This window comes from Cuculus canorus, chromosome Z (genome assembly GCF_017976375.1).
Source record: "Cuculus canorus isolate bCucCan1 chromosome Z, bCucCan1.pri, whole genome shotgun sequence".
Classification (NCBI taxonomy): domain Eukaryota; kingdom Metazoa; phylum Chordata; class Aves; order Cuculiformes; family Cuculidae; genus Cuculus; species Cuculus canorus.
Window position 1 is genome coordinate 60,173,520 of NC_071441.1, and position 17,883 is coordinate 60,191,402.

Below are 17,883 nucleotides of genomic sequence, written 5' to 3' on the forward strand. Positions count from 1 at the left end.
CAGAAGCTGGTCCACCTCCAACCTCTCCACATTCCTCACCTTAAATTTTGGCAGACATCAGATGAATGGGTCCAGTTTATCCAGCAAGTATCGTGACTCAAACTGGTCTTACTGCTTTGTGTCTGGATGTGAGAGTGCAATCCCTGATGCAAATCACTAGTAGCAAGATTTTGGCAGCTCTACTCATAATACAATACATTTCCATCTCACAACTATCTACTGTGGAAGACGTGCTTGGTGTATTAAGACCAAGCTATGACATTCTGGTCTTTTTTCACGAGACTGTGTACGTGGTTCAGCAGCTTTCATTCCTTAATTGATCCATTTACTCACCGCTTATAAAAAGAAATTGTTTCAATTTGCTGCACATGTTTCCTGTGCATCATAATTTCTCTAGTGAATTATTATGATATATTTGGGAAAAAATGTCCACATTACTTAATGATCAAACACAAAAAATTACAAAGAAAAACAATTTTTTCAAGTCTTTGAAAATGAAAGGCTTTTTTTAAGGAGAAAAAAAATCATTTATTCTCCAATGTCTTTTACTTTGTCCAGAAATTATTTTGGAATTATGACACTGATATACTTTTTACCTTTGGGTTTTGACTATGTTAGATATACAGCAATAATATTTTTCCTTTCTGATTATTCTCCATCCTCTCCTCCTACATCTTAAACATGGGACAAAATCAAAACAGGGAAAACAAGGTGACTGATGTCATCCATGTAAATAAACACACTGTTGGAAAGTTTTTTTGAAACTTAGAAATAGATGAATTTATTAGATGGAACTGAACAAAAAAAAAAGCTGAAAAGAACAGGAAAAATAAAATAAAATAAAATAAAATAAAATAAAATAAAATAAAATAAAATAAAATAAAATAAAATAAAATAAAATAAAGTAAAATAAAATAAAAAATGGTTTTAAAGCCAAGAACGTGAAACTGTTGTTATTTTAGATACATTTTAAACTAATATCTTTTTTACTGTCCATCCACCCTAAAAATGTCAGTAAATGTTTTGGCAGCTCGGAGTTTCTCTGAGTTTTGGATCTCATTTTGAATCCACAGAAATAGAGTGTTGCATTACCTTTGCTAATGAAACATATCAACATAATTCAACACTTTATAAAAGGAAAACATTGTCCCTAAATGCGTTCATACCTGAAAGCCCATGTTTCAAAAGCAGATATCTACGCAGCTTCCCTTGATCCTCACGCTATTGCTGGGACTCTGAGTAGTCCTCTGCATTCTCAGGTTACCTGCAGAAGTCAGAAGACAGAAGATCTTCTCAGTCCCTGGTTTCTTCCTGAGGAATTGTAAATTGTGGCATTTTTCTGCTTTCTTTTCATGTTTTGCATACACAAGACAGATAAACTGCTCACACATCGCACAGTTTTCATTATTTATTTCCACCCCCTATTTTCTTTTTTATTCAGAACTGCAACCTCAGAAAATATGAAGTGCCTCATGAAGGATTTCTTAATATTAGCTCTACTTTGAAGGAAGAAATTCTGTAAGAATTCAGAAAGGATATGGTATGAAATTACATGGATGAATTAACACATTGAGACAATTGTTTGCGATAACAATGCATTGCTGTGGTAAAGCTGCCACCAGCTGGAACCACTTTTAACACTGAGGCAGAGAAAACATAATACAGGCAAGATCAGCAGGAGAAATAGAAAAGGATAAGTGTGTAAGGAAATAAATGGACAGAGGGAAAAAAGATCGCACACTAATTAGCTAAGAAATTAAGTACCTTTGCAAACAATTTCCACAGCTTCAGAGAAATAAGAGCTGGAATTTATCAAAGAATAAATACAAGCAAACAGAAAAAAAGTCAGATCGGCTGATTCCCTAAGTAAATGTCATCAAGGTTGTACTGTATTTTGAAATATCTGAATTAAGTTGCTACAGAACTGCACAATATACCCAATATTTGCCTATAAAAAAAGTGGCAGATAAGGCTTGCTTTTGTTTTGCAGGGAATGCAGCACTTTGTCATTTGTAGCCATCATTTAAGCAGTGTGTGTGCACGCATGTTAGCAGCTACTGTAAATAGAAAATCATAATATAGAGCAACTTCTTTGAATAGCAGCCATACTATAATACTACCTTTAAATATTATATGCTGGAGCTCTCTGCTCTTTTGCTGAGAATCAACATAAGGTCTCATACAAACTTTATTTTGAAGACTTTGGATAAGGGATAAGGACTAGCCTTTACATACCTTTCTTCCAAACATGTATTAAATGACAACAAAAAAAACTCAACAAGAGTTGTCCTTATTTTGGTCTCCCAAGCAGAGAAGATAACATCTATCATCATTGTTATTCACAATTATGAGTTGTTTGCCTACAAGCTGAACTGGTAGTTATGCTCTTTGTTTTCTGTCAAAAGATAGACTCCTTGGAAGTGATCTTCCCATTATCCCAGAAATTAACCAGGCATTAATTAACCTGAGAAGGTATCAAGCTAACTCCGGTAAGCTTTTTTGTCACCTAGATGCCCTCTTTTTACAAAATCAGTCAGCTAACTCTTCTATCACAACAGAGTAAGAGGAGTTTTGCAGTCACTTGTACATCCTACTGTTCCCTTTTCACTCATGATTAAATGATACACTTTTCCTCTTGGCATGTATATATGATTTTCAACCTAATCATTTTACATTACCAAGACATTGTGATAGTTTTAATTTTCAGAAGATATAGACAGCAGACCCTTTTTGTTACAAGGAAGTAGATGGCAATTGTCCTCAAAACACTAACAGTACCCAGCGAAGCACATTCTGTAAACATAATTAGAGAGTGACAAGCTAGGGAAGGGGAAAGAATAGATTAAAAGACTGCTTTCTTCTATCACTTAAACATGATATAGAAAGAAGTACAATACAAAAACACAATGACCTTAGGACTAAGTGTGTGTGTGGTTTATTGAGAACTAGAAACATGCAGTGAGTTCCTCTTATATTGGCAGTATTGTTCATGTTATATTGCCTATTATATTGGCAATGGGACTCCTTTCAAAACAATTATTTTAGTGTGTTTTCCTCTCGAGTTTACCAGATCAGACCACAGTAATGTCTGCTACAAGAAAGAGAACTTGCTCCACCTTCAAAACTGGTGTGACCATCAGCCAGTGCCTGTAAACAGACACTTCCTTCCAGTGATGGTGTGCCATAGAAAATGTTATTGTCTGTCTTACTAAAAAAGTAATTTTCACTTCCAGGTGATCAAGACTGATGCCATGGTTTAACCCCAGCTGGCAACTAAGCACCCCATTGCTGCTGGTTCACCTCCACCCTCAGTGGAATGGGAAGGAGGATGAAAAAAAAGTAAAAAATATCGGTTGAGATAAAGAGCAAAAGGGAGAGAGAATAACAATAATAATAATAAAATATTATGATTCTATGATTTTCTGATTCCATGATATGGTATGGAATGCCCCTTTGGCCAGCTTGGGTCGGCTGTCCTGCTGTGTTCCCTCGCAGCTTCCCATGTACCCACTGCCTTCTTGCTGGTAGGCTATCATGAGAAGCTAAAAAGCCTCTTTCTTAGAGCTAAACTATTTTAAATTTATAGTTTTTAAAGGACACTGTTAAAATGCAGCTCAAGAAGAAAAAATAGCAGATAAATAAAAGTGCCTCTTATGCTAAAAATACTTGCCAATGACTGGTAGAAGATAGAAAGGAATACAATAGTTTGTGGCCGTATATTATTGAGTAATTTAAAATCATATTTCTGTTACTATATATTTTTTTATGAAACAGAGTTTGAAGAATTATTACAGCTCTATACCTAGAGCACAGAGACTATAAGACAGGAAAAATCTTGTAACATCCCGAGCAATCAGATTACATTTTCATACAGCTCTTTAAGGAAGACAGACTTTGCTAAGTGGTTGCTGATTGTTGAATTACCAGATTCCCTTATAACCAACAGAGTGGTGTTAGATGTTCTTCCTGGCAGCAGAGATCTGTCTGGAAATGGCTAATAATTAGTACAAAACTATCATGTAAAATTTGTCCTTGAAAAGTCAGATCAAACGAAAATACAATTAGTCATAATTTCTGTCAGTTAATTATTCATCTTGAACAGTGTATAAAAATTTAAATCTCTGTAACCGACAAGCTGTATTTATAAAGCCTGTTCAGGATATTCTACTCTCAAGCTTGGCTGTATTTTTCACAATACGACTTGAAACTCTCTGGTCTAAATCTCACCTCTGTGTTATTAATGGATTTTACCATTACCAAATTTACCATTAACGAACTCCACAGAATACCCCCCACCAACAAATAACAAAACAGAGATCTGTAAAACTTGATATATTAGTTTCAATATAAATAGCAATTAACCTTTGTAGTTTTTAGACAGGAATTTACAGTTAGCTGAATAGGGGAGGTTTGTAGTCAGTATTAATTAATATTTTAGATTAATGCAAGTTACAGTATGAAGTCACAGCATAATCCTGATGGACTTGGTATTGAGAAGGCAAACAAATGGAAACTATTAAATAGCAGCAAGGCAGCTATTAGGATAAGGATAGTGTAAATCAATCAAAATGAATACAAGTATAAACATGATTATAATAAAATTAATTAATGTCTTTACATCCTTTTCAATAGCATAAGTATTCCATTACTCAGTGCCATTTTATAATTTTTTCCAGGGTTTCCTTTAGATGCTTTCACAACTCTAGTGAAATATACCAGATTTTCAGCAATAAAAAATTCATATTCATAATATGAGCACTATTTTTAATCTTATAAATTTATTTTACAAATAGCAAAACAATTTTTAGCTCTGAACAATGGATTCAGGAATTCTGTAACAATTTCAGCTATTCCAGAAATAACATTTTGTTACCAAAAGAAGCTTTTCATACAGAATAGTGCAAGTCTCTCAAATAAGACTACTAATACTAAATAGAAAAATCGCGTATATTTGACAGTGATGAATTAATATTTAGACAGTTGCATTAATATCTAGGTCATTATGATCTGGATGATGATTTGCATCTTCAGCCAAAATTAATTCAAAAGTAAAATTCTTAAACAGTTTATTGAATTTAGGAAACACATTTAGCATAGTAATGGTGCTTAGAATGAGATTGTTTTTATCATTATTCTGGTTTTGTTGCTTTAAGCAATGTCCTTGTTTCAGGGATCCTCTGCCTATGACAAGGAACACCTCTATAGTCCTGGCAGGAAAAAAAAAGAAATCAAAGCCCCAGGAAAAAAATTAAAGGAAATAAATTCTTCAGAGGCTGGCCCAAGATTCGCTGTTATCAGCAAACAGATACCTGTAGGATTACATATGTGCTTGTTCGTGTTTCATCATTTTCTACTACGGTAAGGAATGCAGTATTATTTAAATATAAATAAATCACTGACAGCTAATTAACACACAGTCCCATTAAAGAGCTCTCCTCAAAAGAAGTCAGACTCAAGTTACACCAAGATGAATGCTATGAAGTGAGTTTTTGTGGTGGATTTCATAAATGGTTTACATGACAGGCAAGATATAAAAGTAACCTGAAATGTAATATGATTTTAAAAACCAGTGAATTTCTTTGTTGCTTTCCAAAAGCAGTCTTTACCAAATGGTTTTATTTCTTCTATTCACACAGTTTGTACTAAACCAGCCTCATGATAAATAAGAGCATCTTGAAGTCAGTGGCAGTTGCAATAATCGCTCAGAACAGCAGAGGAAAAAAAAAACAAAATGGAAAAAAACAAAGACTTAACTTTAATGTTATTCGTGGGATTGGTTGTGGCAATGTGAAGGATGAATCAGTAGTCCTACAGGGACAGCTACTGGCTATCTGTGATTGACAAAGCTGGTGTAATTGTATGACTTCTTGTATAATGGTTTAAACAAAAGTAAATAGGTTTTTTTTTTTTTTGAAACAACAACTCCCAAAACCCACACAGAAAAAGGACGGGAAAGCTTAGATGTGTTCAGTGCCCATTGATGAAAGCACTGTTCTCTGAGCCATGCTGCTATTGTTGGTTTTAGTTTAGCTCCCTCTCAATCAATATCTAACGGGGCATGATTTAATAAGGTTTTACAATCTCCAAAAATGGGGGGAGGGCAGTTGTGGTATTGTCATTCATCAAAGGGGGCCTTTCAGGTTTCTTTGCTTTCACCTGCTGGGACCCATTTGGTCTCTTTCAAAGAGAATGCAATGACAAAATGAATGAGAAATGCAAGAATAAGAGTCTCTTATTCTACCCAATAGTATAATCAATGAGTACTTGTAATCCCTATTGTGCTTCACAGAGGTAGTTGTAAGACAATTCAATCTTGCTTCTCAGGCAAATGATTTTGGTAGTTAACCTGAAATAGCCAACAATATTGTAGAGGATGAATGCGCCTGAAGCAATAAGGTAATGGGATACTGCTTAGCTAGAAAAGCCTGGTGTTTCGGGGGTTTTGGGGTTAGTTTTGTTTTTTTCGTACCCTGGAACGGCAGTACATGTGAACTACAATTGCAGAAAAATAGTGGAAAGAAGCAGAAAATATTTTAAATTTAATTCTCAAAGGTGTGAAAGGAGTGAATAATCCGAATGTGTACTCTTTTAAATGCAGTTGGTATCTTAAAAAAACTATACGAGTCTTGTATCTTTATCACAGTCTAAACTCTAAACAGTGATTTAATAAATAGCAAACATTTACCTAGTTAACATCATCTTGACGTGACAATCCATTTAGCCTTAATTTCATTTGCATCACCTAAATTAATTTCTAGCCTTTTTCCTACTTACTGAACTGCTTGCATGTCAAAAGAGAGCTTGTAACTCTTTTGAAGAGATGTGCATTCATTCTGTACTCTGCATATGTTTGTCCACCTTCTACTGCACTGATGTTATTATTATCTGAAAACCACTTATCTCTTGCATCATGTCAGTTTGTGTGTTTTGTCATAAAAACTGCATTTTTGCTATTAGACTAACTACTGCATCACTGACAAGTTTCAGCAGAATTGTAAGCATTTAGTGTTATAATTGGAGTACTCCACAAAACAGAAATGGTCAAATAAGGGTTGTTACCCCTAAGACAGCACAGGCAGAAGGTACTAGGGTCGGTAGGTGTATTTACACCTCTAATTAAATATCTTGTACAACAGCTGAAGGGAAATAAACTTTAATTGCTATTTTTGTTATGAAATACTGTTTCAGTATGTACATTTTTTATTGTTTTAAATAGCAGTTGAAACAATAGCTGAGATTATACTGCCAATTTTCACTTCTATACTCCAGATTTTAAGGAAGAGAAAAATGCAGAAGTGAGCCTTATCATGGTTTTGCACTCTTCTGTTGTCAATTAACTCCATTTTCTCCTTTTTTGGAGTGTAAGAATGTCTCTTTGGCAAAAGATTTATGACACTCAGCCAATGACATGAGACAATGCTCTGCATCAAATGAAGGATTGCGCTCTTTCAGAAAGCAATCCTCTTTATGAAAATGATCAGTTTTACAGGTATCTTAAAAAATACTAACTTTTCTACTAACTTCTTCTACATTTTTTTTTTTTTTTTAGAGGTGATACTTTAAGGAATCTTCAGAAATACAGAGAGAGTCTCAAAGCCCCTGAACAGCCCATGAATGCCAGTGTAAAGACTCTAGTCCTTGCCAGCTTTCCAGGTTCCACATGACTATTTTGTGGTAAATCCCATGAATGTTGTTTTGCACTTAGAACTGTAAATGCTTCCAACTTGGTCTAAAAACTAAAGCACTGTTGTCAGAGGAAAGCAACATAATACATATTTAAAATGTTATATGAAGCAGATATTCTTTAGAAATACTATACTTCAAAGCAAAGCTGGGACAAGAAAAAACAAAAATATATTCAGCCGTGTCTTGACTGAAAGGGGTGAGCAATTTTGGGCAGATCTTCAGACTTTTCTGGTTTAGACTAGGTATTATACTAAGATCATTCAGCTTTCAGTAGGTAAAAGTGCTGTGTGTGGGCAGAGTGGAAAAGGACATACAAGAAGAGGGATGCTGTTCAGCAATGGTTTGGAGAAGAAGGTAGAGGGAAACCACAATGGGAGGTATCAATGGGAAAATCCCCTGCCCATGTGCACACAATGCTGCTGCTTACTACAGCTTCTGCACACAGGTGTTATGAACCAAACTATTTAGCTGAAATGCAAGCATTAAGCCAAGATGTTTTCCCTCTCCGCGCAGTAATTTAGCATCTATGTTGTGGCTTGATCTTCCTTCTTTCCCTTTCCTGAGTGTCCTGAGACGAACTCCATCCTTCCACACTGAAAGTCCGGTTTGCCATTGATGTTAGCAAAAGCATGATTTGGTCTCCTGAATCAACCAATGACTCCCTGGTTCAGCATGCCAGCAGACAACCAGCTGTAACCGAACCAGTAATGAAGGTTTAACACAAAACCAGCACCTCTTGCTGGCAGTCAAGTATTTCTGCATAGGAGAAGCTCAGTCTATTTTTTTATAAAATAAATACTGCTCTACTGTTGACATTTTGTTCCTATGGTAGTTACATTTATTATTGTACTCGTGCATTTCTTGTTCTAATTAAGGAGTATGAAAGAAGTCAAATGCATAAGTCAAATGTCACTGCTTGGCATTATAACTGGCGTTGAACTTGAGGACTCCAATTTTTAAGGTCCTTCTCTGTGAAGAAGTCTCTCCAATGATACTTCTAAGAATAACAGCTGCAGTCCTGAGCCAGACTTGCGAAGGACTCATTTTCCTTACTCTCCACTGGCCATTGTGACAACCGGTGTGCTGGAGTATGCTGGATAGGAGATCAGCTGGCTGAGCTCTCCATGGCTTTCACTGTCAGCAACAGGATAAAGAATTCCTTTAGTCTGATCTGTTCTGTCTATTTTTGTACTCATTGGGTGATTACTTTGCCTTTTGAGGAGGTGATATTTCCCTTCTCGAGTTCCTCACCTCTGGCTTGAGTGATGCAGTGGAAGGAGTCTCTCCACAGCTCTCTCTGACCTGCTTCATAAATAAAAGCTACATCAATAAAGACAGGACATTTATAGCTTTATGATGCTGCTGAACTCAGCTAGCTAACCAACAATGACAACATTGCTGAAGGCATCTCCTTCACTCTGATTGTCTGGCATAAGAAATCTGTCACAGGAAAAGCAACAGGAGTAGCCTTGTCCTTATTTCTTTCAAAATACAAAAGCTTAGTAAAGTCACACAGTGGCAGCTAACGGCACTATTTTATTTTTTCATTTGATGACCAGGTTGAGTTTTGCTGGGTTCCGATACCCTTGGGAAGCTCGCTAGCTAGATGAGACTTCATAAAAAATGCACAGAAATCTGCTAGGAGAAGATTCTTCGGGTAGCTGGGTGCTGTCTTAGAGAGCAGCATTTTGAGTTCAGTTACTGCAATGGTGTGAGATGAAGGAAATGAAAGCGCCCCTGTGCACAGTGGAAAAGTTCAGAAGAATTAATTGTGTCCCTTAATTTTCTTTTCTTCTTTGTTTTGTGTGTCAAGGATATGAGATACTGTATTTAAAATAGCTGTGATGCTATGATGAAATTAGTTCTTTCTTTAGCAGGACACATTAATCTCTGTTTTAATTCCTGGGTTTCAACAGAGCTACCTTTTGTTGTGTTGAACCATGCTGGTTGGTTATGTGGGTAGCTAGCTAAATACTCTTTGTTTACTGGACTTTTATATATTTTTCACTTTTAATGGATTTTGAGATGTTTAAAAGAAAATAAAACAGAGTCTATTACACCATTCCTGTATTTCAAAATTACAAAAAGTGTACAAGTTTTTTATTTTCCAATAAAAGCAGATTGTTCTGGATTTATTTAGTTTTCTTTTCTTCAAGAGAAGGTAGATTGAGTTACTTATTTTTCTGTGGGTCTACATTGTCAAGAAGAGAAGTTCAGGGATTAATACCACTGTATGCATTAATACACAGTGCAGTAGCGTTTAATATATGTACTTGGTAGTCAGAGAGATAATTTTCAGCAGTAATTCAGCAAATAAGCTAGCCGAGATCAAATAACAAGGCCACACAAAAAGCCCAAAGGAAAGGAAACCACCAGTCTTTATTTGTGTCAGTGTGTAAGTGCAAACGTAGGAGGGAAAGTTCGTAGCCAGAAGAGAGATATTTTAAATAAACAGGCTTATTTTTGTGAAAAGTATAATACAAAGCAAAATATTGCTGATGCAGTCAAAAGCCCTTACAGAACTCATGCTATTTGTGCACAGGTGCAACAGAAGGGCTCCTTTATTCCTTTTTCATAGCCGTACCTTTAATCACCATTTTAGCTAGAGCCTCTGCTCTTTGTACTTTTCCCTGGCTGTTCCCAGGCAATGGGGTTAAATGAGAGGGACAGACACAATCGCTCTGTAGCCCTACTAGGGAGCACTAATGTCTGTTAAAAATCATAACATCAAAGTTATTTGGAATGATGCCAAATGGTTCTAAAACCATTCCAATTCAAACATTTAAATAAAAGTTTGCCATTTTAAAATTGCGTTTCTTTGCTCAGTTTTATGCATGCACACAGACCTGAAATCGCTTCTGGCTTTACGAGAAATGCTTGCAGAGACCACTCGGCTGAGCAGAGAACTTTTAAGCACCACGCAACCCACCCTGAGCATCCCACACACAGCTCCGGGGACAGGCACTGTGCACCTCTGCATCCCGTCATCACTGCAGTCATCCATCAGGCTCCATTGGACATTTTGCAGCTGACATCAAAAGGAATTAAGATAAACTTTCTTGAGGCTGTCTCGGATGAACAGCCCGTGCTGTCCAGGTCCTTCCCAGGCAGCAGCTGTGCTTCTGGCAGCAGCATGCCTATCTTACAGGCTGCAGTCTGAGTGCCTCTATGGGAACGTACCTGCTTTTTTGGTGCAGAAAACAAGTTGAGGGCCAGAAGGAACAACTCTGCTGCAACCATTGCCACCTGCTTCTTTTAGAGCCGGGTTCTTGCAGGCAGTTCCCACTACAGACTAACACTAAGTGGTTAAACTCCACTAAACTGCTGCCTAGGAATGGTATTCGCTGGAGAGACAGAAAAGCTATTAATGATATTTCTACCTGTGGAAAAGGCTTAGATAATTCAAGGGCATCTGCTAAGTTATCATCGTGGGGTTTTATATGATTTATTTTGGTTTAGTCTCATTTGGGAAGAGATGCTTCATCTGACAAAATTTAACCTCAAATTCTTTCCCAAACAAAATTATCTGGGAGGACTCACACTTGAAATACCCTTTTCCATCCTGGAGCCAGATTCCTAAGATACTTGAAAGGAACTGCACTCACACACACTTACTGTGCCTTCAAGCTTTTTGCCATAGTTCACATGCTTATGATACAAACCAGGTTGCCATATAAATCTTCTGTTCTGTTCTGCACCATCTATTCTTTTCTGTTAGTTACAATGAGATTTTTTGGCCCCTCAGAGAATGAAAATGGCGTAACCTGACTCAGATCTGCAAGAATCTTTGATTTGATTCATCCTATTACTTGGCAGTAATAGGGAATCCTAAATTGTAAGATAGTTTTTTTTTTTTTAATTATGACCAAATAAGATTTTTAGTTTAATAAAAAGTATAAAAAAAAATTGGAAATCACCACTTGGATTGAAAGAGAAAGCAAAAACTTAGCTTGAGCCCAAAGCAAAAAATCCTCTGTTTTTGCATATAGACATAGAAATTAGAAATTAGTTTAAAAAGCTTTACAGGTGATAAGGAATTATATAATAGCAAATCAGAAGAAAAAGAATCAATTATATCTGTATAAATATAACTATATCAATAACAAATTAAATAAATTGTGCTGCTCAGTTTCCTCATGTGTAACATGTCTTCTGAGACTCTGTATTTTTTTCTGCAGGTGTAAAAAGTTTCCTAAAATACTCCAAACTATAGAAGATTTTTCATTCATGTACTGCTAGGCTTGGAAGAATAATTTTACTGTTCTTTTTTCTTATTTTGTTATTCTGCATTAAATCAGTTATCCAAAGATCAAACCAGCTTTTAAAAGGAAGTTTTGTGCCAGATTATATTATTTTTTTCATAGATTAAAGGTGTAGATTGTGTTAAAAAGCTGCAAATGGAAACAGACAGCAGGTTAAAATTATCTCTAGCGCAACCCGGCTGACACCAATCCGTCTGCACCCGGGTAAAAAAATGGGATAATTGTGAACCCTCTTGGGAAAAAAAGCAACCGGAGAGAAGAGACTCTGTGAGGAACGGGTCCCCGCGGGGCTCTCCTGCCACCTGGCGGCTGCTGGGGGCACCGCAGAGCTCCCACCGGGGCTGTCGGGCATCACCGGCAAAAACCATGGAGGTTCTATAGTTAATCTGATATAAAGCACAGGTCTATATCATAGAATCACAGAGTCATAGAATAATTCCAAGTTGGGTTGGGAGTGCAAAGTCCTGCACCTGCGTTGGGGCAATTAGCTGTCTCTGTACACGATGGGGGATGATGTGATGGAGAGCTGCCCCACAGAGAAGGACTTGGGGCTGCTGGTCGATGAGAAGCTCAACATGAGCCGGCAATGTGGGCTCGCAGCCCAGAAGACCAACTGTATCCTGGGCTGCATCAAAAGAAACGTGGCCAGCAGGGTGAGGGAGGTGACTCTGCCCTTCTATTCCTCTCTTGTGAGACCTCACCTGGAGTATTGTTTCCATTTCTGGAATCCTTAACGTAAGAAGGATATGGAGCTGTTGGAATGGGCTACAAAGATCATCAGAGGGCTGGAGCACCTTCCATACAAGGACAAGCTGAGAGGTTTGGGCTTGTTCAGTCCTAAAAATTCCATGATTCTAAGGGATCTTAAAGATCATCCAATTCTACCCCTCCTGCTGCAAGCAGGGACATTTTCAACCAGATCAGATTGCTCAGAGCCCCATCCAATCTGAGCTTGGATATTTCCAGGGAGGGTGCACCTACCACCTCTCTGGGCAATCTGGGCCAGTGTTTCACCACACGCAGCAAAAAAAAATCATAGAATCATAGAATGGTTGGGGTTGGAAGGGACCTTAAAGCCCATCCATTTCCACCCCCCGCTAAGGGCAGGGACTGGAATGTTGCTGTAAGCTCTCCCTGGAGCCTTCTCTTCTCCAGGCTGAACAACCCAAACTCTCTCACTCTGTCTTTGTAATCTCTAGTCCAGACCTCTCCTCTTTCAGTTTAAAGGCATTACCCCTGGTCCTATTGCTACAGGCCCTGCTAAAAAGTTTTTTGCCATCTTGCATATAAGCTCCCTTAAAGTACTGAAAGGCTGCTATGAGTTCTCCTCAGAGTCTTCTACAGGCTGAAGACCAACTCTCTCAGCAGCTCTTCATTGGAGAGTTGTCCAGGCCTTTGATCATCTTTTTGGTCCTCCCCTGGACCTACTCCAACAAGTCCAAGTCTTTCCTATGCTGAGGATTCCAGAACTGAATGTAGGACTCACCAGAGCAGAGTAGAGGGGCAGAATCCCCTCCTTCACCCTGCTGGCCACACTTCCTTTGATGAAGCTGAAGATACGGTTGGCCTTCTGGGCTGCAAACATACATTGCTGGCTCATGTCCAGCTTCTCGTCTCCCAGGAGCTCCAAGTCCTTCTCTGTATATCCCACATCCTTGTTCATGAATCAGGATAATTGTGAGCCAAATACCTGCTTCTCCCAAAATCAGAAGATTCAGAGCCAGCTGGCATCAACACTTTTCAGTTTTAGTTTGGGGTTGTTTTTAGCTTTCTGTTTATTTTTAGGTTTGTTTTATTTCTTATTCTCTCCATGTGCTGGCACAGGAATTTATAGGCTGGACCAAACCACAAATCTCCATGTCAGCTGTGTATTTCGGCCTTTAATCAGTAACAAAGAAACATCTTCCCTCTATATATAATGAGGAGAAATTGGTTGGTTTCACAGGATACTGTGGAATAATGAACTTTACAGCTTATTTGTTTATATAAGGTATTGTTTCTGGATGCCTAGAGGTATTTATTTTCTATCTCCTCACAGCTCCACTACTTTCCCTTTTAGCCTAGTCCTGCTCAGAGCATCCAGCCTGGGATCTGCTTATTTTGCCATAGGTCTCAGAGCTTGTTAATGACCCTTCCTTTCCCTTTGCCACATATGTACTCCATTTCCAAACCTTCTTATGTAGCCTTTGTTGGATAATATTTGCAAATATTTCTCTCTTACGCCATTATGAAATGCTGTTGCAGGTGATAATGAGGACTTTTGATGCACAAATATTTATCTAGCAACTGTATAGATGAACACTCATTTTCCTCAAACACCATAATAAAGAAATCTAGATAGTTCTAATTATATGTTAAATAAGCAATACAATAAAGTTTGTATATGAATCTTGCTGTAAAACATCAAAATTGGCCCAAACCTCCATATTCAAGACTCTCAGGCAGTATCTCAGTCTGAATATTGAGTGAAGCAAACATTATAGGATGTTTTTCTGTCAGCAAGTTTAAAACAACAAGGAGATGGCAGAACATTGCAGAAACAAGGCAAAGAACAGAAGGCAGTATTTTATTGTACCTTCTGCATTGGAACAATTTTGCAACAAAAAAATGGCTACAATGTCCCCACATTAATTCTTTAGCCTGGAAACCTTTGTATTGCCTGATTTTTTACACATTAAGTCAGAAAGGATACAAACACTGGTACTTTTATATCAGAATTTTGTGCTCTATTTTGAATATCATTGCATATAGAACAGAATTCTACCATTGCTCTGCACATTTCCTTGCATGAAACAGAAAAATTCATAATTATTCATTACATTATTAATAATAATCCAGATAACCACATAATTCCTTATTTAAAAAAGGAAAAGCATGCCTGCTACAATTGTACTTTTATTCTAATATTGATTGAGTGGATTTTGGTTCTTCAGTGAAGTGGGAACAATGATTTGTTAGAGGTCTGCACTGCTCTCTTTGAAAAAAACATTCTGAAGCTTTTTCTTCAATTTAGGTCTTTGGCCTTCAGTATTTTTCTTAAAACTGTAGCTACCCCAAGATTTATTTTTTTTAAGACTAAAACTTAAAGGGTTGCTCCCATAGGTTATCATCTTAGGTTTATACAAGAAAGTCTGTGTTTTGCAGCTTAATATCTTCTGCCATTCCTAACACCTTGTCTGATTCTCACATACACTCTCTGCATCTCCTGGCGCTCCAGAGCACCTTTTGTTTCACTCCCTGCTTTTCCTTTCTCTGTGTCTTGTTAAAAGAAAGAGAAAACACTTTTCATCCCCATTTGAGTAACTGCTTTCCCTTCTCAGGTCCCTCGCTTTGTGTCTGGGCTGCCTTCCACCCTGCAGCACACAATGCCAGGCAAGCTCTTCATTCACTTAGCGGTTCAGAGCAGCATTGTGCAAATCAAAACATGTTAAATGACAGATGGCTTGTGGCAATTTAATGAAATGTCTAGTCACTCAGCAGCCTTACTCTTGTAAACTACAGTAATGAACTAGCTATTGTACTAGCTACAGTAATGAAGAAGGAGCAGCAGAACTGCTGAATCTGTTTCATAGGCTCTGCACCAAGGAGACCCAAAGCAGAGGCACCTCCTTCAGCTCCAGCACCACCAGCTGAAGCTCCTGAGCTGGCAGCCACCCTACACAATCCAGTTGCACACAGTAAGGGCTGTTTTTCACCACTGCTGTTGCTACAAATATATTGCCTTCTTTATTGCTACATTATACATGTTTCCCCTTGGCCTTTACCTCCTCATACCCTTCATGATTCAGAGTGAAAATGAACACTGTCAACAGACCTGAGTACTACAGGTATTCTAGAAAGGGGTGCTGTCACTATTGTCATAGTAAAATGAGGGTGGTATTCTCAATTCCCTGTAATATTCTCCAGGCAAAAAAGTTCTAATGAGTTAAATCACTCATTTCCATCTGTGCTGTGTACAGTATTTGCATGTGCATCTGCATTTTCTGTACTTGTTACAGACTCAAATATTGCTGGTGCAAGTTTACTAAATTTATGCGACCATGAGTCAATCCTCAGATGCTATAGTGATAACCAATCACAGCTATCGATCAAACTCCTGCTGTAAATGATAGAAGTGGCCCCAGTGACTTCATCAAGGGAAAGTTTCTTGCTTTTTCTTTTGCAGAGGAGCTCAGAGATACAGTTCAGTGCCACTGTTTAAACAAAAAATAATAAAAAGACAGAAAAAACTGAATGTTTTCCAAAGCATCTTTGGACCTAAGGCTCTAAGTGACACAGGGAACACTGATTTTAAAATGTGGCTTTTGTGTTGTTTTTGCCTGAGTTGAAACCAAATACTGCACCTGATCTGTCCCCAGTGCCGAGCCTGATCTAGTGGGAGGTGTCCCATCCTATCGCAGAGGGGCTGGAATTAGACGGTCTTTGAGATCCCTTCCAACCCAAACTATTCTACACGGCTGCATAAGCCAGTGTCTTCCAGCTTGCCAGAAGAATGTGCATCATGAAATTCTCATGGGGGCGTTGGTCAAGTCAGCTTGATGACTATTGATTTTTCATTTTTTCATCTCTTTTCTGACTTTTTCAGAGTAGTTTAGTAAGGGGACAAACCCCCACAACCCTAACACCCAGTGCTTCCCTTTGACTGTGCATCAGAGAAACTGGGCACAAGGAAACTCGTGCAGTGAAGGCCTGTGCTGAGCATGGATTGAGCTGAGGAAGACTTTCTTGGAATGAGAACTGGAGACAGGGAAGTTGGTGAAGAAGGAGATGAGCTCTGGAGCATGGTCACTGTTGTTGCTGTTGCCCATTGCTGTGCTCAAAGCTTTTAGCTCACCAGCACTGCTGCATACCTTGCTCTCATCATCATCAGCATGACTGGCTTCCCAGATGCAGGCACAACAGTGTCTCCACAGTTGTTATTCCCTCGCTAGTAGTCTACTCTGCCTATTCTGCTGGTGCACAGATCCTGCTCCAAGACATTATGTACCAAGTTCTGCAAAACTTACCCAAAAACTTCCAAAAGTGATAGAAATTTTGCCATTCACTGGCAGGATAAAACAAGCAAGTGAGCAGGACAACACCTGTCCCATGAAATAACAATCACCTTTTAAAACTATTGCCCCTTCATGCCTTTGTATTCAACTACTAGATACAGTGATCAACAGACAACATCAGTATTTGTCAGCCCTTTGCACACTGGGATATTTCAGTATTTCCCTTCACCAGAAAATAACCCTGGTAACTAAGCACACTGCATGTTCATAAATGATGACTTTTTAATCATTCTTGATTCACTGTGTGGAGTGAATAAAAGTCAGATACCAACACGTACGACTATTGCTCTATTAATGGAATTATTCCAGGACATCTGGGGAAGTGAGCTCTAAAAAAAGAAGTCCAGACTAGTTGTTTTAGCTTGAAGTTTCTCCTTTCTTTCAAAGAAAGAGTGTTTCACCATAGTGTTGCTTAGTGATTAATTATACCACCTACTCACTGGTTATATTAATCATAGGTGAGCTCCTTATGGAGATTCCAAAAGATTTATTCTTCATGCTGTTCTATTTAAAAATGCAAGCAGAAATTCAGATAGGATGAACAAAGCTGTGTCCTTGAATACGTTACAGGCCCTAGTGTTTCCTTACAACTGATAGTTTTATTTCTGAAAGTATGTTGGTTAATTTGCTTCACCACTGTTGAGAGCAGAGAGAGAGATTAAACAACTAAGAAGACGTATGAGCAATGAGAGTTAAAAAATGTTAGTTTCCTTGCCATGGGATTGGCAGGAGCTGAGGACACCAGACCATGGTTAGTTGGTCTACCAGATAACTGAACCCAGTAGCGTCAACACCTTCCATGACAGACCTTTCCCAGAAGAAGACACATGCGGAACAATCATTTTCTGGCAGTTCAGCCCCAATTTCTGCTGACCAGGCAA

The 17,883-nt window shown here is 38.1% G+C and overlaps 1 long non-coding RNA gene across 3 annotated transcripts in view; it reads right to left on the minus strand.

Annotated features, from left to right (window-relative positions):
* LOC128850521 (uncharacterized) overlaps positions 1–17,883 on the minus strand; it is a 107,711-nt gene that overhangs the window by 36,812 nt on the left and 53,016 nt on the right. For all 3 annotated transcript variants that reach the window (XR_008447941.1, XR_008447943.1, XR_008447942.1), the window contains exon 2: positions 1,167–1,264. This is a non-coding gene — a long non-coding RNA (uncharacterized LOC128850521). The remainder of the gene's footprint in view (positions 1–1,166; positions 1,265–17,883) is intronic.